This window comes from Neovison vison, chromosome 9 (genome assembly GCF_020171115.1).
Source record: "Neovison vison isolate M4711 chromosome 9, ASM_NN_V1, whole genome shotgun sequence".
Taxonomy (NCBI): Eukaryota; Metazoa; Chordata; class Mammalia; order Carnivora; family Mustelidae; genus Neogale; species Neogale vison.
Genome location: NC_058099.1, coordinates 68462968 through 68475908, shown reverse-complemented (window position 1 = coordinate 68475908; position 12941 = coordinate 68462968).

Sequence of the window (12941 nt, the reverse complement as noted above, 5' to 3'; positions counted from 1 at the left end):
TCTTTCCATAAGCACAACCATGCTTATCTCTCGAGCAGAAGGAAAGTCTGGGTAAAGAGGGTTTCGCTGTATGCGGGTTTCACCCTCCAGACTGTGGAGACTATGCTGAGACAAGCCTGGCTTGGTCACAGAACTGACATTGATTTCCCATTGAATGCTGAGCTTTTCCAGAGGTTTTCTGCTTGGGGCGAACAGCACTTTGCTGCTGCATCCACAGCAAAGCTTTAGAAGTTTGCTCTCCTGCATGAGGGAAGAAGACTTGCAAGAGAGTTGCTGCCTCTTGGGCCTTGTATTCCGGGGCACAAGACTCGCGTCCTGGGTTCACAGTGCCTTTCAAATGACAGCAGACACAACCACCACCCTGTAGCAGCATGCGTCGAACAGGAATGCACTCTGTGTAGACTACCAACACCTGGCATAACCAGGGTCTGTCCTTTTGCTCTGGCGTTCAGGTGTACACAGAACACAAGAGCCTTCTGCCAAGACTCCTTTCTCAGAGTGGAGCAGCACCCTTGTCCTAGTTGTCCCCTCCTGTACCCTTTAGAAGCCAGGGTTCTGTGTCACCTCAGAGGGAGTCGTTGACACTAGTCTTCCACAAGGGGTGTTCCTCAGAGCGCATACTTTCCAGCATCACTTCTGTTTGCCAACACCAAAGCCACCGTCTCTCTCTACTCCCGAAGCGGGTATTGCGCCTTCCCCATACCTTCTCCTTGGGAGCGTGTGAACGGGTGAGTCCCTCTCCTTATTGCTCTTTCCATAAGCACAACCATGCTTATCTCTCGAGCAGAAGGAAAGTCTGGGTAAAGAGGGTTTCGCTGTATGCGGGTTTTACCCTCCAGACTGTGGAGACTATGCTGAGACAAGCCTGGCTTGGCCACAGAACTGACATTGATTTCCCAGTGAATGCTGAGCTTTTCCAGAGGTTTTCTGCTTGGGGCGAACAGCACTTTGCTGCTGCATCCACAGCATGCTTTAGAAGTTTGCTCTCCTGCATGAGGGAAGAAGACTTGCAAGAGAGTTGCTGCCTCTTGGGCCTTGCATTCCGGGGCACAAGACTCGCGTCCTGGGTTCACAGTGCCTTTCAAATGACAGCAGACACAGCCACGACCCTGTAGCAGCGTGCGTCGCACAAGAATGCTCTCTGTGTAGACTACCAACACCTGGCATAACCAGGGTCTGTCCTTTTGCTCTGGCGTTCAGGTGTACACAGAACACAAGAGCCTTGTGCCAAGACACCTTTCTCAGAGTGGAGCAGCTACCTTGTCCTAGTTGTCCCCCCTGTACCCTTTAGAAGCCAGGGTTCTGTGTCACCTCAGAGGGAGTCGTTGACACTAGTCTTCCACAAAGGGTGTTCCTCAGAGCGCATACTTTCCAGCATCACTTCTGTTTGCCAACACCAAAGCCACCGTCTCTCTCTACTCCCGAAGCGGGTATTGCGCCTTCCCCATACCTTCTCCTTGGGAGCGTGTGAACGGGTGAGTCCCTCTCCTTATTGCTCTTTCCATAAGCACAACCATGCTTATCTCTCGAGCAGAAGGATAGTCTGGGTAAAGACGGTTTCGCTGTATGCGGGTTTCACCCTCCAGACTGTGGAGACTATGCTGAGACAAGCCTGGCTAGGTCACAGAACTGACATTGATTTCCCAGTGAATGCTGAGCTTTTCCAGAGGTTTTCTGCTTGGGGCGAACAGCACTTTGCTGCTGCATCCACAGCAAAGCTTTAGAAGTTTGCTCTCCTGCATGAGGTAAGAAGACTTGCAAGAGAGTTGCTGCCTCTTGCGCCTTGCATTCCGGGGCACAAGACTCGCGTCCTGGGTTCACAGTGCCTTTCAAATGACAGCAGACACAGCCACAACCCTGTAGCAGGGTTCGTCGCAAAAGAATGCTCTCTGTGTAGACTAACAACACCTGGCATAACCAGGGTCTGTCCTTTTGCTCTGGCGTTGAGGTGTACACAGAACACAAGAGCCTTGTGCCAAGTCTCCTTTCTCAGAGTGGAGCAGCACCCTTGTCCTAGTTGTCCCCTCCTGTACCCTTTAGAAGCGAGGGTTCTGTGTCACCTCAGAGGGAGTCGATGACACTAGTCTTCCACAAGGGGTGTTCCTCAGAGCGCATACTTTCCAGCATTACTTCTGTTTGCCAACACCAAAGCCACCGTCTCCTCTCTACTCCCGAAGCGGGTATTGCGCCTTCCCGTTACCTTCTCCTGGGGAGCGTGTGAACGGGTGAGTCCCTCTCCTTATTGCTCTTTCCATAAGCACAACCATGCTTATCTCTCGAGCAGAAGGAAAGTCTGGGTAAAGAGGGTTTCGCTGTATGCGAGTTTCACCCTCCAGACTGTGGAGACTATGCTGAGACAAGCCTGGCTTGGTCACAGAACTGACATTGATTTCCCTGTGAATGCTGAGCTTTTCCAGAGGTTTTCTGCTTGGGGTGAAGAGCACTTTGCTGCTGCATCCACAGCATGCTTTAGAAGTTTGCTCTCATGCATGAGGGAAGAAGACTTGCAAGAGAGTTGCTGCCTCTTGGGCCTTGCATTCCGGGGCACAAGACTCGCGTCCTGGGTTCACAGTGCCTTTCAAATGACAGCAGACACAGCCACGACCCTGTAGCAGCGTGCGTCGCACAGGAATGCACTCTGTGTAGACTACCAACACCTGGCATAACCAGGGTCTGTCCTTTTGCTCTGGCGTTCAGGTGTACACAGAACACAAGAGCCTTGTGCCAAGTCTCCTTTCTCAGAGTGGAGCAGCACCCTTGTCCTAGTTGTCCCCTTCTGTACCCTTTAGAAGCCAGGGTTCTGTGTCACCTCAGAGGGAGTCGATGACACTAGTCTTCCACAAGGGGTGTTCCTCAGAGCGCATACTTTCCAGCATCACTTCTGTTTGCCAACACCAAAGCCACCGTCTCCTCTCTACTCCCGAAGCGGGTATTGCGCCTTCCTGATACCTTCTCCTTGGGAGCGTGTGTACGGGTGAGTCCCTCTCCTTATTGCTCTTTCCATAAGCACAATCATGCTTATCTCAGGAGTAGAAGGAAAGTCTGGGGAAAGAGGGTTTCGCTGTATGCGGGTTTCACCCTCCAGACTGTGGAGACTATGCTGAGACAAGCCTGGCTTGGCACAGAACTGACTTTGATTTCCCAGTGAATGCTGAGTTTTTCCAGAGGTTTTCTGCTTGGGGCGAACAGCACTTTGCTGCTGCATCCACAGCAAAGTTTTAGAAGTTTGCTCTCCTGCATGAGGGAAGAAGACTTGCAAGAGAGTTGCTGCCTCTTGGGCCTTGCATTCCGGGGCACAAGACTCGCGTCCTGGGTTCACAGTGCCTTTCAAATGACAGCAGACACAGCCACCACCCTGTAGCAGCATGCGTCGCACAGGAATGCACTCTGTGTAGACTACCAACACCTGGCATAACCAGGGTCTGTCCTTTTGCTCTGGCGTTCAGGTGTACACAGAACACAAGAGCCTTCTGCCAAGACTCCTTTCTCAGAGTGGAGCAGCACCCTTGTCCTAGTTGTCCCCTCCTGTACCCTTTAGAAGCCAAGGTTCTGTGTCACCTCAGAGGGAGTCGTTGACACTAGTCTTCCACAAGGGGTGTTCCTCAGAGCGCATACTTTCCAGCATACTTCTGTTTGCCAACACCAAAGCCAAAGTCTCCTCTCTACTCCCGAAGCGGTTATTGCGCCTTCCCCATACCTTCTCCTAAGGAGCGTGTGAACGGGTGAGTCCCTCTCCTTATTGCTCTTTCCATAAGCACAACCATGCTTATCTCTCGAGCAGAAGGAAAGTCTGGGTAAAGAGGGTTTCGCTGTATGCGGGTTTCACCCTCCAGACTGTGGAGACTATGCTGAGACAAGCCTGGCTTGGCCACAGAACTGACATTGATTTCCCTGTGAATGCTAAGCTTTTCCAGAGGTTTTCTGCTTGGGGCGAACAGCACTTTGCTGCTGCATTCACAGCAAAGCCCCTCTCCTTATTGCTCTTTCCATAAGCACAATCATGCTTATCTCAGGAGTAGAAGGAAAGTCTGGGCAAAGAGGGTTTCGCTGTATGCGGGTCTCACCCTCCAGACTGTGGAGACTATGCTGAGACAAGCCTGGCTTAGCCACCGAACTGACTTTGATTTCCCAGTGAATGCTGAGCTTTTCCAGAGGTTTTCTGCTTGGGGCGAACAGCACTTTGCTGCTGCATCCACAGCAAATCTTTAGAAGTTCACTCTCCTGCATGAGGGAAGAAGACTTGCAAGAGAGTTGCTGCCTCTTGGGCCTTGCATTCCGGGGCACAAGACTCGCGTCCTGGGTTCACAGTGCCTTTCAAATGACAGCAGACACAGCCACGACCCTGTAGCAGCGTTCGTCGCAAAAGAATGCTCTCTGTGTAGACTAACAACACCTGGCATAACCAGGGTCTGTCCTTTTGCTCTGGCGTTCAGGTGTACACAGAACACAAGAGCCTTGTGCCAAGACACCTTTCTCAGAGTGGAGCAGCTCCCTTGTCCTAGTTGTCCCCTCCTGTACCCTTTAGAAGCCAGGGTTCTGTGTCACCTCAGAGGGAGTCGTTGACACTAGTCTTCCACAAAGGGTGTTCCTCAGAGCGCATACTTTCCAGCATCACTTCTGTTTGCCAACACCAAAGCCACCGTCTCTCTCTACTCCCGAAGCGGGTATTGCGCCTTCCCCATACCTTCTCCTTGGGAGCGTGTGAACGGGTGAGTCCCTCTCCTTATTGCTCTTTCCATAAGCACAACCATGCTTATCTCTCGAGCAGAAGGAAAGTCTGGGTAAAGAGGGTTTCGCTGTATGCGGGTTTCACCGTCCAGACTGTGGAGACTATGCTGAGACAAGCCTGGCTTGGTTACAGAACTGACATTGATTTCCCTGTGAATGCTGAGCTTTTCCAGAGGTTTTCTGCTTGGGGCGAAGAGCACTTTGCTGCTGCATCCACAGCAAAGCTTTAGAAGTTTGCTCTCCTGCATGAGGGAAGAAGACTTGCAAGAGAGTTGCTGCCTCTTGGGCCTTGCATTCCGGGGCACAAGACTCGCGTCCTGGGTTCACAGTGCCTTTCAAATGACAGCAGACACAGCCACGACCCTGTAGCAGCGTGCGTCGCACAGGAATGCACTCTGTGTAGACTACCAACACCTGGCATAACCAGGGTCTGTCCTTTTGCTCTGGCGTTGAGGTGTACACAGAACACAAGGGCCTTGTGCCAAGTCTCCTTTCTCAGAGTGGAGCAGCACCCTTGTCCTAGTTGTCCCCTCCTGTACCCTTTAGAAGCGAGGGTTCTGTGTCACCTCAGAGGGAGTCGATGACACTAGTCTTCCACAAGGGGTGTTCCTCAGAGCGCATACTTTCCAGCATTTCTTCTGTTTGCCAACACCAAAGCCACCGTCTCCTCTCTACTCCCGAAGCGGGTATTGCGCCTTCCCGTTACCTTCTCCTGGGGAGCGTGTGAACGGGTGAGTCCCTCTCCTTATTGCTCTTTCCATAAGCACAACCATGCTTATCTCTCGAGCAGAAGGAAAGTCTGGGTAAAGAGGGTTTCGCTGTATGCGAGTTTCACCCTCCAGACTGTGGAGACTATGCTGAGACAAGCCTGGCTTGGTCACAGAACTGACATTGATTTCCCTGTGAATGCTGAGCTTTTCCAGAGGTTTTCTGCTTGGGGTGAAGAGCACTTTGCTGCTGCATCCACAGCATGCTTTAGAAGTTTGCTCTCATGCATGAGGGAAGAAGACTTGCAAGAGAGTTGCTGCCTCTTGGGCCTTGCATTCCGGGGCACAAGACTCGCGTCCTGGGTTCACAGTGCCTTTCAAATGACAGCAGACACAGCCACGACCCTGTAGCAGCGTGCGTCGTACAGGAATGCACTCTGTGTAGACTACCAACACCTGGCATAACCAGGGTCTGTCCTTTTGCTCTGGCGTTCAGGTGTACACAGAACACAAGAGCCTTCTGCCAAGACTCCTTTCTCAGAGTGGAGCAGCACCCTTGTCCTAGTTGTCCCCTCCTGTACCCTTTAGAAGCCAGGGTTCTGTGTCACCTCAGAGGGAGTCGTTGACACTAGTCTTCCACAAGGGGTGTTCCTCAGAGCGCATACTTACCAGCATCACTTCTGTTTGCCAACAGCAAAGCCAAAGTTTCCTCTCTACTCCCGAAGCGGGTATTGCGCCTTCCCGTTACCTTCTCCTGGGGAGCGTGTGAACGGGTGAGTCCCTCTCCTTATTGCTCTTTCCATAAGCACAACCATGCTTATCTCTCGAGCAGAAGGAAAGTCTGGGTAAAGAGGGTTTCGCTGTATGCGGGTTTTACCCTCCAGACTGTGGAGACTATGCTGAGACAAGCCTGGCTTGGTCACAGAACTGACATTGATTTCCCAGTGAATGCTGAGCTTTTCCAGAGGTTTTCTGCTTGGGGCGAAGAGCACTTTGCTGCTGCATCCACAGCATGCTTTAGAAGTTTGCTCTCCTGCATGAGGGAAGAAGACTTGCAAGAGAGTTGCTGCCTCTTGGGCCTTGCATTCCGGGGCACAAGACTCGCGTCCTGGGTTCACAGTGCCTTTCAAATGACAGCAGACACAGCCACGACCCTGTAGCAGCGTGCGTCCCACAGGAATGCACTCTGTGTAGACTACCAACACCTGGCATAACCAGGGTCTGTCCTTTTGCTCTGGCGTTCAGGTGTACACAGAACACAAGAGCCTTGTGCCAAGTCTCCTTTCTCAGAGTGGAGCAGCACCCTTGTCCTAGTTGTCCCCTCCTGTACCCTTTAGAAGCGAGGGTTCTGTGTCACCTCAGAGGGAGTCGATGACACTAGTCTTCCACAAGGGGTGTTCCTCAGAGCGCATACTTTCCAGCATCACTTCTGTTTGCCAACACCAAAGCCACCGTCTCTCTCTACTCCCGAAGCGGGTATTGCGCCTTCCCCATACCTTCTCCTTGGGAGCGTGTGAACGGGTGAGTCCCTCTCCTTATTGCTCTTTCCATAAGCACAACCATGCTTATCTCTCGAGCAGAAGGAAAGTCTGGGTAAAGAGGGTTTCGCTGTATGCGGGTTTCACCCTCCAGACTGTGGAGACTATGCTGAGACAAGCCTGGCTTGGTTACAGAACTGACATTGATTTCCCTGTGAATGCTGAGCTTTTCCAGAGGTTTTCTGCTTGGGGCGAAGAGCACTTTGCTGCTGCATCCACAGCAAAGCTTTAGAAGTTTGCTCTCCTGCATGAGGGAAGAAGACTTGCAAGAGAGTTGCTGCCTCTTAGGCCTTGCATTCCGGGGCACAAGACTCGCGTCCTGGGTTCACAGTGCCTTTCAAATGACAGCAGACACAGCCACGACCCTGTAGCAGCGTGCGTCGCACAGGAATGCACTCTGTGTAGACTACCAACACCTGGCATAACCAGGGTCTGTCCTTTTGCTCTGGCGTTGAGGTGTACACAGAACACAAGAGCCTTGTGCCAAGTCTCCTTTCTCAGAGTGGAGCAGCACCCTTGTCCTAGTTGTCCCCTCCTGTACCCTTTAGAAGCGAGGGTTCTGTGTCACCTCAGAGGGAGTCGATGACACTAGTCTTCCACAAGGGGTGTTCCTCAGAGCGCATACTTTCCAGCATTACTTCTGTTTGCCAACACCAAAGCCACCGTCTCCTCTCTACTCCCGAAGCGGGTATTGCGCCTTCCCGTTACCTTCTCCTGGGGAGCGTGTGAACGGGTGAGTCCCTCTCCTTATTGCTCTTTCCATAAGCACAACCATGCTTATCTCTCGAGCAGAAGGAAAGTCTGGGTAAATAGGGTTTCGCTGTATGCGAGTTTCACCCTCCAGACTGTGGAGACTATGCTGAGACAAGCCTGGCTTGGTCACAGAACTGACATTGATTTCCCTGTGAATGCTGAGCTTTTCCAGAGGTTTTCTGCTTGGGGCGAACAGCACTTTGCTGCTGCATCCACAGCAAAGCTTTAGAAGTTTGCTCTCCTGCATGAGGGAAGAAGACTTGCAAGAGAGTTGCTGCCTCTTGGGCCTTGCATTCCGGGGCACAAGACTCGCGTCCTGGGTTCACAGTGCCTTTCAAATGACAGCAGACACAGCCACGACCCTGTAGCAGCTTGCGTCGCACAGGAATGCACTCTGTGTAGACTACCAACACCTGGCATAACCAGGGTCTGTCCTTTTGCTCTGGTGTTGAGGTGTACACAGAACACAAGAGCCTTGTGCCAAGTCTCCTTTCTCAGAGTGGAGCAGCACCCTTGTCCTAGTTGTCCCCTCCTGTACCCTTTAGAAGCGAGGTTCTGTGTCACCTCAGAGGGAGTCGATGACACTAGTCTTCCACAAGGGGTGTTCCTCAGAGCGCATACTTTCCAGCATTACTTCTGTTTGCCAACACCAAAGCCACCGTCTCCTCTCTACTCCCGAAGCGGGTATTGCGCCTTCCCGTTACCTTCTCCTGGGGAGCGTGTGAACGGGTGAGTCCCTCTCCTTATTGCTCTTTCCATAAGCACAACCATGCTTATCTCTCGAGCAGAAGGAAAGTCTGGGTAAAGAGGGTTTCGCTGTATGCGAGTTTCACCCTCCAGACTGTGGAGACTATGCTGAGACAAGCCTGGCTTGGTCACAGAACTGACATTGATTTCCCTGTGAATGCTGAGCTTTTCCAGAGGTTTTCTGCTTGGGGTGAAGAGCACTTTGCTGCTGCATCCACAGCATGCTTTAGAAGTTTGCTCTCATGCATGAGGGAAGAAGACTTGCAAGAGAGTTGCTGCCTCTTGGGCCTTGCATTCCGGGGCACAAGACTCGCGTCCTGGGTTCACAGTGCCTTTCAAATGACAGCAGACACAGCCACGACCCTGTAGCAGCGTGCGTCGCACAGGAATGCACTCTGTGTAGACTACCAACACCTGGCATAACCAGGGTCTGTCCTTTTGCTCTGGCGTTGAGGTGTACACAGAACACAAGAGCCTTGTGCCAAGTCTCCTTTCTCAGAGTGGAGCAGCACCCTTGTCCTAGTTGTCCCCCCTGTACCCTTTAGAAGCCAGGGTTCTGTGTCACCTCAGAGGGAGTCGATGACACTAGTCTTCCACAAGGGTTGTTCCTCAGAGCGCATACTTTCCAGCATCACTTCTGTTTGCCAACACCAAAGCCACCGTCTCCTCTCTACTCCCGAAGCGGGTATTGCGCCTTCCTGATACCTTCTCCTTGGGAGCGTGTGTACGGGTGAGTCCCTCTCCTTATTGCTCTTTCCATAAGCACAATCATGCTTATCTCAGGAGTAGAAGGAAAGTCTGGGGAAAGAGGGTTTCGCTGTATGCGGGTTTCACCCTCCAGACTGTGGAGACTATGCTGAGACAAGCCTGGCTTGGCACAGAACTGACTTTGATTTCCCAGTGAATGCTGAGCTTTTCCAGAGGTTTTCTGCTTGGGGCGAACAGCACTTTGCTGCTGCATCCACAGCAAAGTTTTAGAAGTTTGCTCTCCTGCATGAGGGAAGAAGACTTGCAAGAGAGTTGCTGCCTCTTGGGCCTTGCATTCCGGGGCACAAGACTCGCGTCCTGGGTTCACAGTGCCTTTCAAATGACAGCAGACACAGCCACCACCCTGTAGCAGCATGCGTCGCACAAGAATGCACTCTGTGTAGACTACCAACACCTGGCATAACCAGGGTCTGTCCTTTTGCTCTGGCGTTCAGGTGTACACAGAACACAAGAGCCTTCTGCCAAGACTCCTTTCTCAGAGTGGAGCAGCACCCTTGTCCAAGTTGTCCCCTCCTGTACCCTTTAGAAGCCAAGGTTCTGTGTCACCTCAGAGGGAGTCGTTGACACTAGTCTTCCACAAGGGGTGTTCCTCAGAGCGCATACTTTCCAGCATACTTCTGTTTGCCAACACCAAAGCCAAAGTCTCCTCTCTACTCCCGAAGCGGTTATTGCGCCTTCCCCATACCTTCTCCTAAGGAGCGTGTGAACAGGTGAGTCCCTCTCCTTATTGCTCTTTCCATAAGCACAACCATGCTTATCTCTCGAGCAGAAGGAAAGTCTGGGTAAAGAGGGTTTCGCTGTATGCGGGTTTCACCCTCCAGACTCTGGAGACTATGCTGAGACAAGCCTGGCTTGGCCACAGAACTGACATTGATTTCCCTGTGAATGCTAAGCTTTTCCAGAGGTTTTCTGCTTGAGGGAACAGCACTTTGCTGCTGCATCCACAGCAAAGCCCCTCTCCTTATTGCTCTTTCCAAAAGAACAATCATGCTTATCTCAGGAGTAGAAGGAAAGTCTGGGCAAAGAGGGTTTCGCTGTATGCGGGTCTCACCCTCCAGACTGTGGAGACTATGCTGAGACAAGCCTGGCTTAGCCACCGAACTGACTTTGATTTCCCAGTGAATGCTGAGCTTTTCCAGAGGTTTTCTGCTTGGGGCGAACAGCACTTTGCTGCTGCATCCACAGCAAATCTTTAGAAGTTCACTCTCCTGCATGAGGGAAGAAGACTTGCAAGAGAGTTGTTGCCTCTTGGGCCTTGCATTCCGGGGCACAAGACTCGCGTCCTGGGATCACAGTGCCTTTCAAATGACAGCAGACACAGCCACGACCCTGTAGCAGCGTGCGTCGCACAAGAATGCTCTCTGTGTAGACTAACAACACATGGCATAACCAGGGTCTGTCCTTTTGCTCTGGCGTTCAGGTGTACACAGAACACAAGAGCCTTGTGCCAAGACACCTTTCTCAGAGTGGAGCAGCTCCCTTGTCCTAGTTGTCCCCCCTGTACCCTTTAGAAGCCAGGGTTCTGTGTCACCTCAGAGGGAGTCGTTGACACTAGTCTTCCACAAAGGGTGTTCCTCAGAGCGCATACTTTCCAGCATCACTTCTGTTTGCCAACACCAAAGCCACCGTCTCTCTCTACTCCCGAAGCGGGTATTGCGCCTTCCCCATACCTTCTCCTTGGGAGCGTGTGAACGGGTGAGTCCCTCTCCTTATTGCTCTTTCCATAAGCACAACCATGCTTATCTCTCGAGCAGAAGGATAGTCTGGGTAAAGAGGGTTTCGCTGTATGCGGGTTTCACCCTCCAGACTGTGGAGACTATGCTGAGACAAGCCTGGCTAGGTCACAGAACTGACATTGATTTCCCAGTGAATGCTGAGCTTTTCCAGAGTTTTTCTGCTTGGGGCGAACAGCACTTTGCTGCTGCATCCACAGCATGCTTTAGAAGTTTGCTCTCATGCATGAGGGAAGAAGACTTGCAAGAGAGTTGCTGCCTCTTGGGCCTTGCATTCCGGGGCACAAGACTCGCGTCCTGGGTTCACAGTGCCTTTGAAATGACAGCAGACACAGCCACGACCCTGTAGCAGCGTGCGTCGCACAGGAATGCACTCTGTGTAGACTACCAACACCTGGCATAACCAGGGTCTGTCCTTTTGCTCTGGCGTTCAGGTGTACACAGAACACAAGAGCCTTGTGCCAAGTCTCCTTTCTCAGAGTGGAGCAGCACCCTTGTCCTAGTTGTCCCCTTCTGTACCCTTTAGAGCCAGGGTTCTGTGTCACCTCAGAGGGAGTCGATGACACTAGTCTTCCACAAGGGGTGTTCCTCAGAGCGCATACTTTCCAGCATCACTTCTGTTTGCCAACACCAAAGCAACCGTCTCCTCTCTACTCCCGAAGCGGGTATTGCGCCTTCCTGATACCTTCTCCTTGGGAGCGTGTGTACGGGTGAGTCCCTCTCCTTATTGCTCTTTCCATAAGCACAATCATGCTTATCTCAGGAGTAGAAGGAAAGTCTGGGGAAAGAGGGTTTCGCTGTATGCGGGTTTCACCCTCCAGACTGTGGAGACTATGCTGAGACAAGCCTGGCTTGGCACAGAACTGACTTTGATTTCCCAGTGAATGCTGAGTTTTTCCAGAGGTTTTCTGCTTGGGGCGAACAGCACTTTGCTGCTGCATCCACAGCAAAGTTTTAGAAGTTTGCTCTCCTGCATGAGGGAAGAAGACTTGCAAGAGAGTTGCTGCCTCTTGGGCCTTGCATTCCGGGGCACAAGACTCGCGTCCTGGGTTCACAGTGCCTTTCAAATGACAGCAGACACAGCCACCACCCTGTAGCAGCGTGCGTCGCACAAGAATGCTCTCTGTGTAGACTACCAACACCTGGCATAACCAGGGTCTGTCCTTTTGCTCTGGCGTTCAGGTGTACACAGAACACAAGAGCCTTGTGCCAAGACACCTTTCTCAGAGTGGAGCAGCTCCCTTGTCCTAGTTGTCCCCTCCTGTACCCTTTAGAAGCCAGGGTTCTGTGTCACCTCAGAGGGAGTCGTTGACACTAGTCTTCCACAAGGGGTGTTCCACAGAGCGCATACTTTCCAGCATCACTTCTGTTTGCCAACACCAAAGCCACCGTCTCTCTCTACTCCCGAAGAGGGTATTGCGCCTTCCCCATACCTTTTCCTTGGGAGCGTGTGAACGGGTGAGTCCCTCTCCTTATTGCTCTTTCCATAAGCACAACCATGCTTATCTCTCGAGCAGAAGGAAAGTCTGGGTAAAGAGGGTTTCGCTGTATGCGGGTTTCACCCTCCAGACTGTGGAGACTATGCTGAGACAAGCCTGGCTTGGTCAAAGAACTGACATTGATTTCCCAGTGAATGCTGAGCTTTTCCAGAGGTTTTCTGCTTGGGGCGAACAGCACTTTGCTGCTGCATCCACAGCAAAGCTTTAGACGTTTGCTCTCCTGCATGAGGGAAGAAGACTTGCAAGAGAGTTGCTGCCTCTTGGGCCTTGTATTCCGGGGCACAAGACTCGCGTCCTGGGTTCACAGTGCCTTTCAAATGACAGCAGACACAACCACCACCCTGTAGCAGCATGCGTCGAACAGGAATGCACTCTGTGTAGACTACCAACACCTGGCATAACCAGGGTCTGTCCTTTTGCTCTGGCGTTCAGGTGTACACAGAACACAAGAGCCTTCTGCCAAGACTC